Here is a 17490-nt window from a genome sequence, read left to right on the forward strand (position 1 = left end):
TCGATGGTGATAAAAAGGTGAAGTAAAATCAGACCCAGTCTGCCTTTTACTTGCCAATAAACCTCAGGCTCCTACTTTTTGACATAATCATCCCCAAATCTATAGATTTTCCTTATGGTCCTGCTACTTGTTCTCCTTGTCATGAAATTACAGAAATTACTTTTTCCCTTTCACTCAGATGGGAAGACATTTTCACATCTGAGTTCTTTAACTTTTATTAAAATACCAGTTCCTTTTGGTTGTTTCTTCTCATACGGATGACTGCATTTAACTAAAAAAAAAAAAAATCTACATGTAATCTGCTTTAGGCTGACCTATCTTATTGAAAAGAATTCCTTAGAGATATCCATTCTAAATGTTAAAATGAGATGATGAAAAATGAATACTGGTTCATAGTTGTCATGAATGTGAGTTTATCTGTAAAGCAAAAATTTCTACTGAGGTATATTAGGATTTGGAGTGATATTACTTCATAGAAGATAGACCTCTAGAGAAATCTGTATGAAAGACATAACCAATCTTATTGCCACTTTGCTTTTTAATAGATTTACTGTGGGTTTGTATTCCTGATGACAACACAAGATCAGCTTAGAGCACCAAACAGCCCAAACCTTGCAGTGATGATCCAGCTGTACCCATCCACCATATCCATATCTCTGTGAAAGAAAGAAGAAGAAGACAGTGCTAGTTAGCACTCAGCAATAATAATAAACATCTCAATTCTCACAATCCAGCAGTACCTCATTCAGGAGAAACACATATATATGCTCAGCTTTGAGCCTATGAGTAGTCCCATTGACTTCAGCAGAAGTGCTGAAGTTTAACTGGACTGGAGTAACTGTTTGTAGATCTGAACTTTCAGCTCCCAGTTCAGCAACATTTTTAAGACCTACACCTGATTTAAAATACTTGAAGTTACTTACTAAATTGAAGCTCTAACTTATTTTAACACAGAAAAATTTAAATAAAGCATTTGGCAATATGAAAATTGAGCTGACAATTTTCCAATCTGTGATCAGTTAATCATTAGCACAAAGAAGTATTGATTCCACTTTTCAGCTTCCATGATTCAGCAGCAGGACTGAAGGTCAGACTCTTGTCTATTAATATTTAAACAGCCATGAGAGGCTAAAAAGGAGAAGCTTAGATGCTCATTGATTCTTCCAGTGAGATTCAAAATTGTTTATGCAAAAAACCCCAAACCTAGAAAATATGCTGATTTCCTTTCACTTTCATAAATTATCAGATTAGAAATAAATGAAATCTTGAAATATCATAATAGACTGAAGACAATTCTCAGAATTCCTATTTTTCTGTAAACTAACATTTCAAAGGGACCTGAGTGAAAGCAGGCATTTCTTTCACTGAAGTGTAAACAATCTGAATATAGTCCTGAATTTCTTGTGATTACAAATCATTACACAATGCCACTGGGAGCTTTCCTAACATAGGCATGCAGAACCAAGCCTCCTGACTTCAGCGAATCAGAGATGCTAATGACTGAGGTAGCTGTGTAAATTTTATTAAATGTATAGGTGTGTGTATATATATATATTTAATTTTAGGGAAAATTTTGTGAGTGACAACTAATGAGAACTTCAAGTTTTCACTAGCTCCATGCTAACTGCAATTGTAACCTGTGCAGAAAATGAGTACCTTAAAGGTACTCAAGGTGCATTTAGGCAAGAGAAAAACACTGTTTTTGAATTTATTTTCTTTCTTCCCCTCAGTTACTAGCTGGAGGTACTGACAGTCTTTATTTCATTTATTTCTATGATTTTTTTATACTTATTGCAGGTTCCTAAGCTCTTAAATAAGTATCCTGACAATAGATTTTTCTAGGTTCAAGGTTTCATACTTATAAGGCTGGAAAAAAGACAGCAAAGTTTAGCACTATTTGTGCATGTTAGGGTTGCCTCATTGGTTTTCCATGTGTGAGATATAGAGAACTATGTTAATGGCTTGAATTTTCAGAGGACTCTAGGGAATTCTAAGAGTTGTCTTCTATTCTGGGCCCATTAATAAACCATTGAATCACTTGATCTTTAGAACAGAGGAAACAAAAACTAGCGGGTGGAAATTAACTTCTGAAAATTTGGTATTTGCCTCTTTATCAGTGTTTAAATTAATACAACACTGGCCTACAGGGTCTAACAGTACTGAATTCACACATGATGTACATCCATGAACATCAAGGGATTCTTGGAGTGATTTTATCTCCATGAATTTATTGCCCTTTTAAAGTATAAACAGACAAAGAAAATATTTTAAAATCCTGTAAAATCAGAATGAAGGAATTTTATAGGTGTTTTTACAGGGATGTTGCACAAACAAGGACAAAAAAAATCTGAAACAAGCAAGAATAACCTGTCTTTGTAGTCTGGTTATTTAAACTCCTATCCATTTAAAACAGACATAATTGTTCTAAAAAATATCTGTCATCTCACCTACATTATCCAGTATATATGTGTTTTGCATTGAGGACCTCTTATTATTACAAATAGGAAGTTCAAACGGATGTTTAGAAAGACCTTCCTAGGTAAACGAGGAAACAAACCTTCCTTTCCAGGAGGCATAATGATGTTATTTTTCACTACTAATAAAGAAATAATCCTATGTATGTTCTTAATGCCAGATTTTCTCATTACTTTTTCCTCATATGCTGTTTACATTTTCCAGCTGCTCTCTGGCTATTCTTGAACTGGTACTGAACCATCTTGTTTAAAATCACAGCAACACAGAGCTAATACATATGAAACATTTATCTGAGAATTTGCCATCATCGACCTCAAAATAATTAAGTGAAAGAGATGTACAGTGTAAAACAGAGCTTCAGTTAGTGTGTCAGATGCCTAAAAACATGGCTGAAATAATGGTATTCTTTTGTTGTCAAAGACAAGCACAATGAAATAAAATGGTTCCATACTACTGTCAGACACAGGGAACATTCATTCAAACCACAACCAACACAGAATTACAATAAAGAAAGAGGAAACAATACAGGTCTTCTCTTTTCTTTTCTGATTTTTTATCATGAATGGAAACATTAAAGAGTTATAAAAAACAGTTACCCTGGAAATCAGAATGTAATTTTTAATTGTAAATAATTTAATATATTTATGTGTATAAACTATACATAAACATAGTTTCATGTGATCTTTTTCAGTACCCTTTGTAGCATTGGAGATGTGATCTCTTATGAGTCCAAAAGTAATCAGGTATCTCTATATTGAATTGTGATTTTAATTATTTAGGTAAGAAATCTAAAACCTAATTCAGAATGAGATGACTACCTGGATTTTGGTAATCTGAAATAAGAAAAATATTAGATTTATTACATGGAAACTAAAATGCCACTTCCCATTCCCAAATACTTTTCACAAGACCATGAAAATCATTACTAACAAGAATAAATTTGTGTCATTGAAGAACAATAATAATACCACACAAAGATTCAAAGTTAAGACAAATTGACTTATAGCTTCAGTGTTCTGATAACTGAGGTTTTGTATTTTCAATACAGTATGCTACTTCTTTCCAGTAACTGAAAAAATAACATATATTAGTAAAATGATCATCATCATCAATTAATTGTACTTCGAGTGCCCCCACTCCTGTTGAAGTTAATGGCTTTCATGCCTGTGGTATATGATGTGAATGACTTTTCTCTTAGGTAACATTAATCTTGTCTAATATTTGCTTATTCCTCTTCTTTAGAACAAAAGTGAATACCATTTGGGAACCTGACAGCTCTGGTTTTATCAAGACAGTGGAATTTACACCTCATCATTTGACAATTTTAGGTCTCACAAAAAAACAAGCAAAAATATAGGAATAGCTTCAGACTAAATAAAGAGTGAGAAGCAGAGCCCGGTTTTCCATCCCTTTCTTACTGTGACTCTTGCTTTGCAAAGTAATGCAATACAAATATATCTGAAAAAATAAAATTAGACAAAAACCTAGAGGTATATATATCAGAACCTTTCATTCATTGTTCTTTCAAAAATTACATTGGTAGAAATGGTTGCTAATAACATAAGGCACTGAATAGCTAAACCCTTATTACCTTTTTTAGGTCAGGCCATTCCTTAGGTAGAATGTGGCTATGAATATCAATTTTCATTTGTGAAGTATCAAAGGAGAAATACTCCTTCAATGAAAATGTTTCTGAGTAATTGCTACTATCCTTCCTGTCCCTGGTTCAGCAGGTTATTAACTTTGGCTGCTGTTCAGATCCACCTGCTGTCTTATCAGGAGAGCTCCGTATAGTGGCCAACCAGGGATCCCAAATCCCAGAGGAGTGTCTCTCTGAAAAAACAAAGAACTGTAGCAGAATGTCTCTGTTAATGCATAAACTACAGCTGACTGAGGGCAAAGAGAAAACGTATGTTTATATTGGCACTATGAAGGGATTTAGTTTACACAGGATCTAAAATGCAAGCTTGTTTACAGCTGAAAATAATTTGATAAAATTGAATTAGAATAAATGTATTAAACATACTGACTTGAATTTCCTTCTTTTTCCCTCTTAGATTCTGCAATAATTTGTAGAAGGCATATAATATACCCTTGGTAGACAGTCATACCTCCTCATCTACTCTCTCTTCCTTCCCTTGCATTTTGCCAAATCTATGCTCTGCACTTCATTTCCCCTTCTCATTATTAGTTCACTTAGGATATTTACACGTTACTGCATACTGGTCCTTACAGCCTCTCAAACTGACTGAAGATCTGGCAGGAGAATGGCTCAGATTATCTTAGTAATTAATGCTAGTGTAGTTCACCAGCTAATATGGCAAACAGTTCCTGCATCCTACGTTAAGCTTAACTGGAACTAGCTCAGATTTTAGGTGAAACTACATGTTTTGTCCTTTACTCAATTTAGCATTACACTTGTTTCCTCACGATACTCTTGTCTTTTATTTGTGCTGTATTTTTCTCTGCAGTTTATTTCCTCTATAGTTTTTTTTTCAATGTATGCTACCCACATGGTGTCTTCTTGCAAAAGCTGGTTAACCATTTCTTGATTAATTTGTTTCTAGTGAAAAATGTTGGGTTTTTTTTTTCAAAACTAAATGCTGTTGTGAATCTTGCAATTTGAAATCAAGCAACCTGAAAAACAAGTGGCCCATTTTATTTCATCCTTATTCTGACTTTGTTATTTTGCTTGGACTTGATAAAAAAAAAAAATTGGACTCTTGTATTTCCCTGGTTGTTCACACATTAAGCAAGTCTGCTTCTGATTTGGTCAGTTAACCTTAGAGTTATTCTTTGAGCCAACTCCTTGTGACAGGGTTGGTTGTTTGCTGGATGCTGTGCTTCTCTGCAACGTGAGATCACTGAAGACTGAATGTTCAAAAGAAATAGGAAGCAACAGCTTTGGGAGAGTATTCCCTAAATAAAGCAGAAAAAACAATAATTCACTTTAACAGATCAAAATCATGGGATTGAAAATAGCAATTATTTCCATCTCAAAATCAAAACCAATCTTTTCATGACCAGGCTGCCAGGTTAAGCAGCAAATTTGCTGTCTTGCTCCTAAATGTGACAGCTACATTATATGATCTGGCACTACGGTGTTAGCCTGTTGGCGAGCAATGTTCCTGCATATACCACAGCAGAGATAAGAAGCATTGATTGAGCTGTGGAAACTCTGCGTCATGAATCCTGTGAATCCATAAACACAAGGCAAAGAGTTAAGACGAGTCTTTCCAAAAAGATATGTCTGGAAGACAATTTTCCATGTAAGCATAGAAAGCAGAGGTACTAGTGAAGGAAAGGGGCAGGAAGAGATATGTATCTGATGTGTATCTAAATAGTCTGACACCTAGTTTCTTCTCTTAAGTCCCCATAGCTGCAGACGACCATACAGAGATCAACAGCATTCCTTCAACACTGTGCTTTACTTTTCTCAGTTCTAAAAAAAGATGTAGTTGTTAGTTGCTGCTCCCAAGACACAGCTTAGCTTGCAAACAGTGCGGTACTCCAACATTGCATTTCATTTAACAAAATACCTCATTTGGAAACCATACCAGTCAAAGGCAAAATTTCTATCCATTTCACTTGATCAAAGGGACAGTAAGACATCCATGTATATCCAATATGATCCATTGGATCATCAGCAGAAAGACCATCACTGGCTACAAACAAAAGCATCTTCAGCTACCCAGGCACCCTACCTACTTTGAGTGCATGGGTTTGAAAAACAGGACACCTCCACTGATGTTCTGGACAATCTGTCTGACACAGTGAGTGACTTATGCCTCTCAGTCTCTATGCTGAGTTTGTGTCCTAGTGCAACACCCTAGCTTTTAGCATGGCCCTTGCTATCTGTCTCCACCTGGTTGTGAATTTCTGGAGTGTGACACACAGGTGCAGAAACTGCTGACAGTAGCCAGGAAAACCTCCAGCAGTGTCAGATGACCCTACACGGAGAGAGCTGAGCTTAAATTCACTGTGCTGTCTGGCAGGAGGTTGCGCCCAGATGGAAACTTTCACATGCAAAAGGTCTGGGGCAACAGCAAGTTATATTTTACCATTTCTGGGCCCATATAAGACCTATACTGTAACCATTCATGGGCCACACACAAATTATTTACATTTTAGTGTATTTGGATGAGATGACAAAGCTGCTCAGAAAAAAATAAAAGAGATCAGTCAATGAATGGACTCGCTACATCTGCTAGGAAGGACTAAAATGCATACATACTTCTTCTCATCCAAAAGTAGCGTCTTCCATACTTTAAGATGGGACATACATTAAGATGGCATGCCCCACCTGCCTCAGTACATATGCATGGCATATGTGTCTTTACGATCACATGCAATAAAACACATCATGGCCATTAGAAACCAAACCGCATTCTTGATTTTTACTAACTTCCCAGTTGTTTTGTTGTTTTTTTTGTTTTTTTTTTTTTTTTTTTTTTTTTGTTTTTTTTTTTTTTTTTGTTTTTGTGCATTATCTGATTTCTATTTGTGTGGTTTTAGACTAGGAAACATGATGAACAACTCCTTCAAGACAATTTAGCAATATACTATTCAGGCCAGGGCTGACTTCAGATATGCAGACACAAGTCCAGTAGAACTACAGGGTTTTATTTCACTATAGGGACAAGCATTAAAGTGGAAGTGGTGTTAGATGTAGAGCATTAAATGCTCTTTTCCAAAGCTCTTTAGCTGCTTTTCTGAAATAATTACAGAATCTGAGATTTGGAGTCCTCAGGCTGGAAGATAAGGGTCCAGTTCTGGCCTTTGTTTATTGGGGAGAAAGTATTTCCTTGTACCAGTGGGAAAACAATGACAGAACATTCTTCAAAAGAGGGTGCATCAACAAACATTGTTAAACTCTGCAAACAGCTCTGCCACATATATGCAATCAAGACATCTCATTTTCAAGCAGAATGAACAATAGAAACAGAGAGGCAAATTCAGGATGCTGATGTTAGAAAGGGCTAAAATACTTCTGCCAGTTTTTCAAACCTTCAGTTTTGCACATTCTTCTTTGGCACCTGCTCTTTAAACTGCACATCTGTTTGTGCAAATTGGCTATTTTAAACACATGCACAGCTCTGGAAAAACAAGTGGAAAACTCTGTGCTCTGCAGCTAAGATGAAGTACTTAAAGAATATGTCCCTTTCCAAATGAAATAAATGTTGAGCAGCGCACTTATATTGGTTGCTTAGCAACAGGTTGTCCTTTGGCTGTGCTGGGGACCGCACCGGTCCTTTGAGACTGCCATTACAGACCTGCTTGGAAATGTCACATTTGGAAAGGATGCAGAAGTCGGTAATTCTGTTTTTTTTGTGTGGTATCAAATAATTAAACCTCTCCTATTAAATTAGCCTAATCACAGAACTTAATCCTCTTCTGGGACTTCAGAGAACACAGACTTTAGTGGAAGCGTATGGTTTCCCTTCTACGTGGAATAATAACAATGGTAATGCTTTCCCTTCTAATGAGGAATAACGTTATGCAGTTCCTATGTAGCACTTTCCATACGTAGATCTCAACTGCTTTACAGTGGATGCTATTTTTCATAGGAATACATTAGTATACCTAGGATAGCTACACTGGGAGGACATGTTCTGCTACAGTCACACCAGTAAAGTCCTTAACGAAGATGTATCCTGGAGTGTTGGTGCCATTATGATTCCCTGTTCTTTAATGCCATATACCAAACACTCCAGTGTGACTGTCTAAACTCCTGATGGTTTGCATAGCTAGCTGGATTGCAATGTCTGTGTGTCACAGAATATAAAGGAAAAGGTACAAACTTCTCCAACCTAGAGCCAACTAAATCAGCTCAAGATGGCAGCAGTGCAGGTGTATTCATCATTAAATACTGAAGACAAGTAGAGGAGATTTTTCAATTTGTTATCCAAAAGCTGATGCAGAAACAAACAACTGAAAGAGCCTCTGTTTAGACAAACATTGGACCTGATGCTGGTCTCTATCTGAGGCAGTTTAGCCTTGCAGAGAAGTTGGGCTTTTTAGCTCAGATGTGATGCTGTACTGATGCATGTCTGATGCTTCCAAGATTTAAGCTATTATATTTGTGTAGTGAAGCTTCATGATTATACAAGCTCAGGATGTAGGCCACACCAGGTGGTCTTTCTATTAGACCTGCCGCAGCCACCACAGTTGTGTCACTAAAATTTATAGTGTAAAGGTGGCCAAGACTGCTGACGCCTTTGGCAGCACAGTGCACTGCTTTGTGACTACTAGCCTAGCAAGAGTTCTGATGAATCACACAGTAGTGAAAGCAAACAACATGTCCTATGCCAAATTCCTGACCATTACTGTGTTCTCTGCTGTGTAAGTTAAGCCGTAATAAATTCTCATTTGTTTTCAGGTTTCTAGAAAATATTACATTGTTGAAACTCAACTAGTATTCTAAATCAAAAGAAAAGCATATGGCTATCTTTCAAATAATATAATTATTATCTTAATACACTACAATTGCAATTCTTCAATTTACAATAACCATGCATTTATCTTGCATAGAAATGTTCTATCAAAACCGCTAATTAAATAGATATTTTCAAGAAGGGAGTATAAGTAAAATAGAATTATTTTTATTTCCATGTGTAGACACAAACAAATAAGAAAGACTCTATTTAAACACGTATCAGGCCAAGTGTCACTCTCATGCAGTGGGAGCAACCAGACAGATATGAGTAGCATAAACGTGGGCCAGAAATAACAGATGGAATGAAGCTTACATATACTGATATTAAGAAGTCATCATTTTCAAGTTAATACCCCACGGTAACATCTGAGATTGTTGCAACTATTTAGAAGGTTGGTGTCTAAATAAATAAATAAATAGTAACTGTTGCCAAATGCTGTCAACTTTTTTTCCTGTGTGCTAGATACTCAAATCCTCACCTTTCTCTCCTTGCAGAGGCCTCTCTGTGTCACCGTTTGGGGGTATCTGAATTTTGTGGATAAGAATGGTCTTCTAAGAGCTTTTACTGCTTTGGAAAGGAAGCCAAGGAACCAACAGAAAAACCTAGTATCTGAATTTGTTCAGCTGCTTCAACAAATTGCTACACCTGCCTCTAGAACTCTGCAGAACTGTGCTTATACCTCCTCTGTGCTACTACGATTGGGCTAAAGAAACAGGCTTCTTCCTGGGTCCTCAAGGTTTACTTTGAGCATCATGTTTTATGTTCTATCATTTCTGAGTAGCTGTGAACCCCCATCACCAAACAGATCTGCAAGGGACTAAAATGAAACCCTGGCTGCCAGTAAGTGTTGTGCAAGTGGTTAGCTGTGCCTTTAGACTGACGATGCATTTACCGAATTTCTGAGAGGCAGCAATATTGACACCTGTAGATTACAGCAGTGAGTGCCAAAGCAAAGACCTTTACAACTGTGCAGATGTTTATGATGTAAATGTTTAGGTTTTAGTACTGCAGCTGCATTTATTCATTCATCTGGAGGAGGGAGCTTGGCAGAGGAATGCCTCCACAGAGTATTTCTAGAGGCTGCTTTCTCTTGCAGAGTTCAGATACGAACATTTTTCTGTCTTTAAGTTTCAGGATTTATTTTTCCACATACATTAAACCCAACATAGGATTTATGCCTCAAAAGTTTCTTTTGAAATCCACAAGATATTAAAATTATGGACCAGAGTGAGAATACAGTTCAGATTATCACAGATCCAAATATTGAAGCTTCCACTCATTCTACTTTTTCCACAGAAGTCATATCAGCAATTAAAGCAAACTGATTAATAATGATTACCACCTTAATGCCAACTTCTCATGGGAAATGCTGTCAGTTGGAAGATAACCATGATACTCATAGTCTCCCACTGGTGTTGTCCCTGAACAAAGACTATCACTATGGAGCATTATGTGATGGTTAGCATTACTTCAAGCAAATCTAATATGAATACTGCTAGAAGTATTGCTGTGTTGTCTGGTCACAAGCAAATTTACAGTCGAATCAGAAGGCAATGCTACAGGTAAGACTACATTTCTGTAACACAGAAGAGGCCATGCTGCGGCTCTACAGGCTGAGAACTGTTACTCAGTAAAGGTTTACAGAATATCCTATTAGTAGCTCATTATATTAAGATAATGAGTAACTGTTCAAATCATAAGAAAAGTAGTATTACTAGGTAAAACCAGGTTCCCTGGCAATTTGATTGAAAAGTGATATCCAAACTGCAAAATTCTGACTAATAAGTGTTAACCAGAGAGCAAAATTGGTACTTATTTTCTTTGCACATTATCTGATAATTTCTTTACTCTTCAGCTAAAGTGATGAGTGCTTATATTTTGATATGTGAATATATACAGCGGATTATAGAATCATAGACCCATTTAGGTTGGGAAGGACCTTTAAGATCATCGAGTTAACCTAGGACTGCCAAGTCCACCACTAAACCATGTCCCTAAGAGCCACATCTACACAGCCTGTTCCCATGCTTGACGACCCTTTCAGTAAAGAAATTTTTCCCAATATCCAATCTGTCACTAACCTTCTCTCTGAAAGTTGTGCCCCATCATTACTAGATGTACCTCTCAATTCATCAGATGAATCTCAACAAATGAATATATATATATTTTTTTTTACACTAGAAGTTTTAAAAATAAAAGCCCACTACAAATAATAACTTAGTCCCCAAATGAAAGCTCCATTCTAAAATACAAAATCAAATCAGTAATCTTTCAAAATGCTTTATGCATTTCAATCTGCTCTTGACTAACAAATAATTTAGAAATATGCAGTGAGACATCTACATAACAGGTAAATAAACACAGTTACATACATGGTTGATGTGCCCACTTATTTCAAGTTCTAGCATGACAGTGGCTAGGATTTGGATTACCTTAGTAAACCAACTATGCCAAGAAACATAAAATTGTGTATTAGTAACACAGAACACCTCTAGAAATAATGCTTCAACTAACAAATCCTGGTTACTCTTACAAATAACTAAAAATACTGCAGATGTTTTAAAACTATCATATTTAATAATTTTGTACTCAACAGAAAGACCACTGAAGTCACCAGAAAATCCAGTTGTTTCAGAAGAGGTCTATCAAGCGATGGTTTAAAAAGTAGTTTTGAGCCACTGGAAAGACAGACCAATTTAAATGAGGAATTACAGGTAAACTTTACCTAGAGTTCAGTAATTAAATGCAAGGGCAGTTTAGAGTGCTGGTTTCGGATTAAGTCTGATTGCCCACGTCAGTATGGTGCCTCAAAAAATAGAACTGCACTATAAATCATAAATTTGTTAGTGTTCGTGCAGCTCACTGTGAATACTACAGGTTGCAATTCGTAGTGCACTAAGTGGAGCACCAGTGATCGCAATATACACATAGAGCACTTATTTCATATTGACTGAAATGGATTTTGCCTGCGGGAAGTGACGCAAGCTTGTACTGTCTGATTTTGTGGCTGATGCTGCAATGCCAAAGTACAACTGGGTTGAACTGCTGCTGAGTATGGTGGATTTGTAATGAAGGTTTGACACATTTATATAATTCATTGGTTGGTGAATGGGTCTTTTAAAATTCCTTTGTCTCTAATAATACAGTATTTTTAGGAACAGAAAGAAAATACACGCTTCCAAATATCCGTTTTTCTAATATGCTTGCTCATCTCCACTGTATGTTCTTAAACAGCTGGATATATTAAAATCTCCTGGGGGCTTAGAGCACTACCATTTGGATCACAATGTAGAATACACACTTAAAATACTAGGTTCTGTATGTTGATTTTCAGTAAATGATCACCACTTACCAAATAATAAAGGAAGTCCTTGTCACTAAGATTTTTCATATGAAAATCTGCTAATTAGTAATAAGATTTGATACCATTTGTGAAGCTCTCAAATTTTGGATCATAGTAATGAAATATGTGTGCTTATAAAAATTAACCAATAATACAATTAACGATAATTAATATCTAATATTACTAACCAACTAAAACCTACATTCAGTCTCTTAATCTCAACTGACAAGAGGAAACTTGTTGCTCTAATTCAGTGGAACTATGTCCTAGTCCATACTTGCAGTTTGTAGGCACTTCAACAATGTAAGTGAAATATACTGAAATGACGTCTTAAATTAGTATATTTATGTGGTTCTCTGTAGTTCAGTGAAAATCTCAGGATTTGTTTCATTCTCACCTGCATTATTATACTTTGTGCATATTGCCTCTTTCAGACACTCACCTGCTTGCTAGGGAGGTGGCCAGGAAATGGCAAAGGAGGCCTACCACAGCAAATGGACCCTCTGCTATGTTCCCATGGAGACTTCACATTTAATTCTTTCATTGTTTTGTGGTGGGAGTTGTTTTTTTTTTTTTTTTTTTTTTTTTTCCCCTAACATAAAAGCCACGTATATTGCAAGTATATTTTGCCCTTTGGGAATCAGAAATAATAATGTTCAGACATCAATGTCTGGGTGCCCATAGTTAGGTCCAGTGGAATCATGAGTTTATGAAGACCTGTGCTGCCAGGAATGAAACAGGATCTCCTACTGAGCCAGGTGACAAGTATTTGATCCTGCCTTCTCTTTCCTTCACAGCCTGACTGTTGGTCACTGACTAGAAGTACAGATACTATTGCAGGATGCTACTGCAATTCCAAACATACACATCCCTCCTCCCTAGGTGGTGGTGCTTCCCCCTCTTCACTGCAAAAAAATGGAGAAGAGTAAAGCCCCCAGGTAAATGCAAGATCTTGCAAGAGCAGAGTGCGAGCCTCAGTTGGTTGGAGTAAGTAAATGGTCCTGGACCTCAACAAGACAGGAGGTGACAGACATTACCACCAGCATTAACTTGTGTTACAGTCTCCATCATACAGCAATGTACCTCTGAGCAGATTCTGGCCTCTGCAACATTGAGCTGGGCAATTAAGAAAGGAGAGATTAGTGTTGCAAGAAAGATGGATGCCTGTCCAAAATTTTCTGACACCCACCTTACTGACCTAGGCTTACAGAAAGCTTCATTGCATTGTGGTAGAAGGCAGGTATCCTGACATATTTTTGTGTATCAGTGTTACAAAAGAGTTGAATCATATTGACCATCATAGGCAAATACAAAGCATATATACTTCTATGTCAAAAACTCCCTCACATGTTGCATTATCTACAGTCATGCACTGCATAGGACAACTAAAATTACAGTTGATTAAAGCTCAGGGGATAGCATAAGTAAAATAAAGTTTTAAATAGAAAACACAAATACTTTAACAGCCTGAATTTATGGCAATGTTTTTGATAAGTTTTTATGAGTGGCATTGGTATGTCCTCTTCACAAAAGCCCGATTCAGAGACAACCTTAAGCATAAGTTTAACTACTTTTCTATTATGTGTTTGACCACCAAGAGAATTTAAAAGACCTGTTTAATACTAAGCTAATATTGGCCCAGGCTAACTGAACTGGTTCATCCATCTTGTATTCTACACCTCTTCTTACAGTTCAATATTATTATATTAGATTACCCCTTTCCAGCCTGGAGCCTCTTACATTCTACATAAGAATCAAGAAAAAAGCCAGCTGAGAATACAGAATGCAGGGAAGCATGCACTAGATAATATGTATCTGATCAGCAATTTGATGAGCCCTCTTTTGTGAATACTATCTCTAGTTCTGTAAGACAAGTTTAGAACAAAGGACTACGTCTTCTCTTTTCCCCAGGATACAGATTTAATCTTAATACCCATGTACCTACATACACTGGTTGGCATAGAAAAATAAGCAAGCTTGGCATGAAAAATTTGGGCCTTCCTGTTACCACATTCTTTTCCCTCCATGGTTCCCCTTTTCCTCCAGCTCTAGCTTTGCTATCTGCCCCTGCTTTATTTCTTGCTTTTTCACCCCCCAGACCAGTAGTGCTGCTTCCTTGTTTCTCACATACCAAATACTTGCTGTTGCCTTCTTGCTGCTGAGAATGCTGATTTCTTCTTCCCTATCCACCACAAATTTGGGGATTAAAGCAAAACATCTACTAGCTAGTCATTTTGAAGGTATTAGACCTTTGTTCCACATCACTTGGTGCTTCACTGGTCTGGACCTTAAGTTCTAGAAACTTCACTCGAGCACCATATAATTTTGTAAGGGATTGCTAATAGTTCATTTAATCTGGTTGGAAGAAAGAACAGCATATCTATATTTAAACTTCCAGTGATAAATTATTCTGATAATCTATCTGAATAAACTACTAAATAAAAAAAATGCTCATATGGGGCTCTTTATTTAAAAGCAATCTTCAGCATTGCAGCTTTACTTAGGACACTTCCTATCACTTCAGTTGAAGCCATGTAGCCAGAAAGGAAGCAATTTGCAGCACTGAAGTCACTCTTTAAATGTTAAATGTAGAAGAGGTTGGGAGATTTTTATTCTAAAAGACACATTGCACACAATATCAGATATTGTTGCCATGGCTGACTTCCTTTATTGCTTTGAGTAAATCCATATTTGATGCATTAAGGATGGATTTGGTTACTGTTAGGTAGAAGTAGGCCAAGTGATTTTAAAGCCACAGTTCTTTCACTTTTGCATAGAATAAGAGCAAGCAAAATGGACGATTCCTTATTTTTTAAATATTTAACATGTATAATTATAGTTAAACTCATTAATTAACTTGCAGTTAATGCATAATGCCATCTAGTGGAAAAATCACCAAGTATAGATGCAACAAGTCTGTCTAGATATCCCATGCAATACGAATCTCATTTAGTGTTGGAACCACTTGACAGTTTTAATACTGAATCAAATTTAAAGCAAAAGAACTATAATTTTTAAAACTTCCATGAAAAAAGATCTTGACAAAATTTAAATATCTTCCAAAGATATTTTATCCTCAAAGTTAAGATATGCAAAACAATGTCAGTGAACTTGTATTTATAATGATTGTGGGATGTGAAACAGACCTTGGAAGTCTCTTCATTAATTTTCTTTGCTAATTAAATTTTATTTAGAGATTTATTTTTTTGGTCAACAGAATTACACACACTTCAAGCTGACAAAGAAGACAATTCAAGGAAGTTCCCTGACATCAGTCAGAACAACCTAGAGATTTTCAGAATTAATGATCTATGTCTTTATAACTATGAGATCACTCTTCTATGCCCATAGACAAAAAAAGGCAACAGTGAAAAAAGAGCCTAAAAATCAAAGTTATATAAGGTAAAGGAGATAGGCTTGTGGGTAAAGGAGATAGGCTTGTCATGAAAAGATTTGAGTAAGTGGCCTAGAGAGACTATCTGTATTAGGTAAGTTATATATCCCACAAATAGCTCTTCTAAAATCAGCGGGAAAGGAACAATTCAAGAAGAGTAAGTTATCAGAATTGTATCCTTCAGAAAAACACAGCCCTTGCCCTTTATTGGTGAATTAACCTGCTCTTAGGCCTGAATTAGCACTGTCTCTAAACCTCTGCACATTTTGTGTCAATCTACTTTGATATTACTTAATGTATCATTTACTAGGCAAAACCTTAGAGTTACATACACCCTGACGTTTATATATTGGTTGAATAATACAAGTGTGGACCTATGGCGATCATTTAGTTCAACTCTGAGAAGGACTATAAGCACCACTATACCAGGTCAGCTGGGGTTACCTGTGGCTTTTTTGCTAGCTGAATTTAGAAATCTTCCAAGGGGGAAGATTCCACCACCTCTCACAATAACCTCTTTTAGTGCTGCACTAACATCATAGTGAAGAATATTTTTCTAATGTCCTATCAACCTCTCAAGACACAGTTTGTGACCAATGGCTCAGGCGATCCATTCTTATGATGCTGGTTATTTTTCCTCTTAAGTTTTGAAAAGGGGAGAAGAACAAGAAATTCTATTGAAGAAGTAAACCACATTTTGGACAGAATAATGGAAAAAAAATGTATCTTATGGGCATGAACTGACTGTGTATGTCCAATTTCTCAGTCTCCATGCAAAGCTCAAATAAATGAGCCAAGATAGTACTGATGCAGAACAAAGTTGGAGAACTGTAAGTTAAGAACCAAGAAGCAAAAAGCCAGATCTATTTTATAACTAAATAACAACTATACTCAAGTACTAATAACCTCTGAGAAGCATTGCCTGGTGTAAGAAGTGATTTTGGCTGCTCCAAGAGCAGAAAACTGGGCTCCTCTTGTACATGATATATGCAGTGGGTCTGTAAGAATATTTTGGGCCTGGAACTGACACAGTGAGGCCTTCATCTTCTTCACATGTGCGTGCTATAGTATTAGCCTACTTGTTAAAAGTCCAGCTAATTAAAAAAGCCTGTTCCTTGCATCTTTATCTCACCTTCATCTGAACAGCTGCTGACATGGATGGCATGGAGTACAGACGTGGACAAGGCACAGACACTCTACTACAATTCCAGACTTGAACTACCAAAACCTGTAACCGAGCTCTGACACCAGCTGCATCAGTTCTAGCAGTTCAAATCATCAACTGATAATGACCACCATGAGCGATACAGAAGAAAATACATCTGCTTGCAGTGTCAGGCAGAACTGTCGAGCCTCATACACTGAGCATGGACCCCAGGCAAATGGACTCCTGAGCAGGACCGCAGGACCGCCAAGTCTGTAATTCCTGCACTTAACACACACTGCCATGGTTAACTGCCCATTCGGGAGCCCCACCTACTAAATTCAGCTTGCCAGCCCAATCTATGACTCACTAGCCAGCAGGGCAAGATACAGGGCTGGTATAGAGCATCATCAAGACAGCAATTAAACATTTCTTTGTAAGCAATGAGTTGAGTCTCAAATGAAGAATTACATTTCTAGAACTTACTAAAGTGAAACTTATATGATTCTGGGAACTGAAATAAAACCAAAGCTGAGTGCTCTTGCTTTTTTTCCTTCTGTGAGCTGACTGCTTCACAATTTCAAACTTTATAGAAAGAAATTATTTTCCTTGTGACAAAAAAAAAAAAACCCCAAACCTATCTGACCTAAATATGGTTCATAGTTGATGCAGCCTGAAAAGTCATTTTAAGATGTAT

The 17490-nt window shown here is 36.7% G+C and overlaps 1 protein-coding gene across 3 annotated transcripts in view; it reads right to left on the bottom strand.

Moving 5' to 3' along the window:
* ACMSD (aminocarboxymuconate semialdehyde decarboxylase) overlaps positions 1-17490 on the bottom strand; it is a 48471-nt gene that overhangs the window by 21215 nt on the left and 9766 nt on the right. For all 3 annotated transcript variants that reach the window (XM_033003157.2, XM_042784326.1, XM_042784325.1), the window contains one exon: positions 612-656. The gene's annotated coding sequence lies outside the window, so the exon portion shown is untranslated. The remainder of the gene's footprint in view (positions 1-611; positions 657-17490) is intronic.

This window comes from Tyto alba, unplaced genomic scaffold, assembly GCF_018691265.1.
Source record: "Tyto alba isolate M040663 unplaced genomic scaffold, T.alba_DEE_v4.0 Super-Scaffold_7, whole genome shotgun sequence".
NCBI lineage: Eukaryota > Metazoa > Chordata > Aves > Strigiformes > Tytonidae > Tyto > Tyto alba.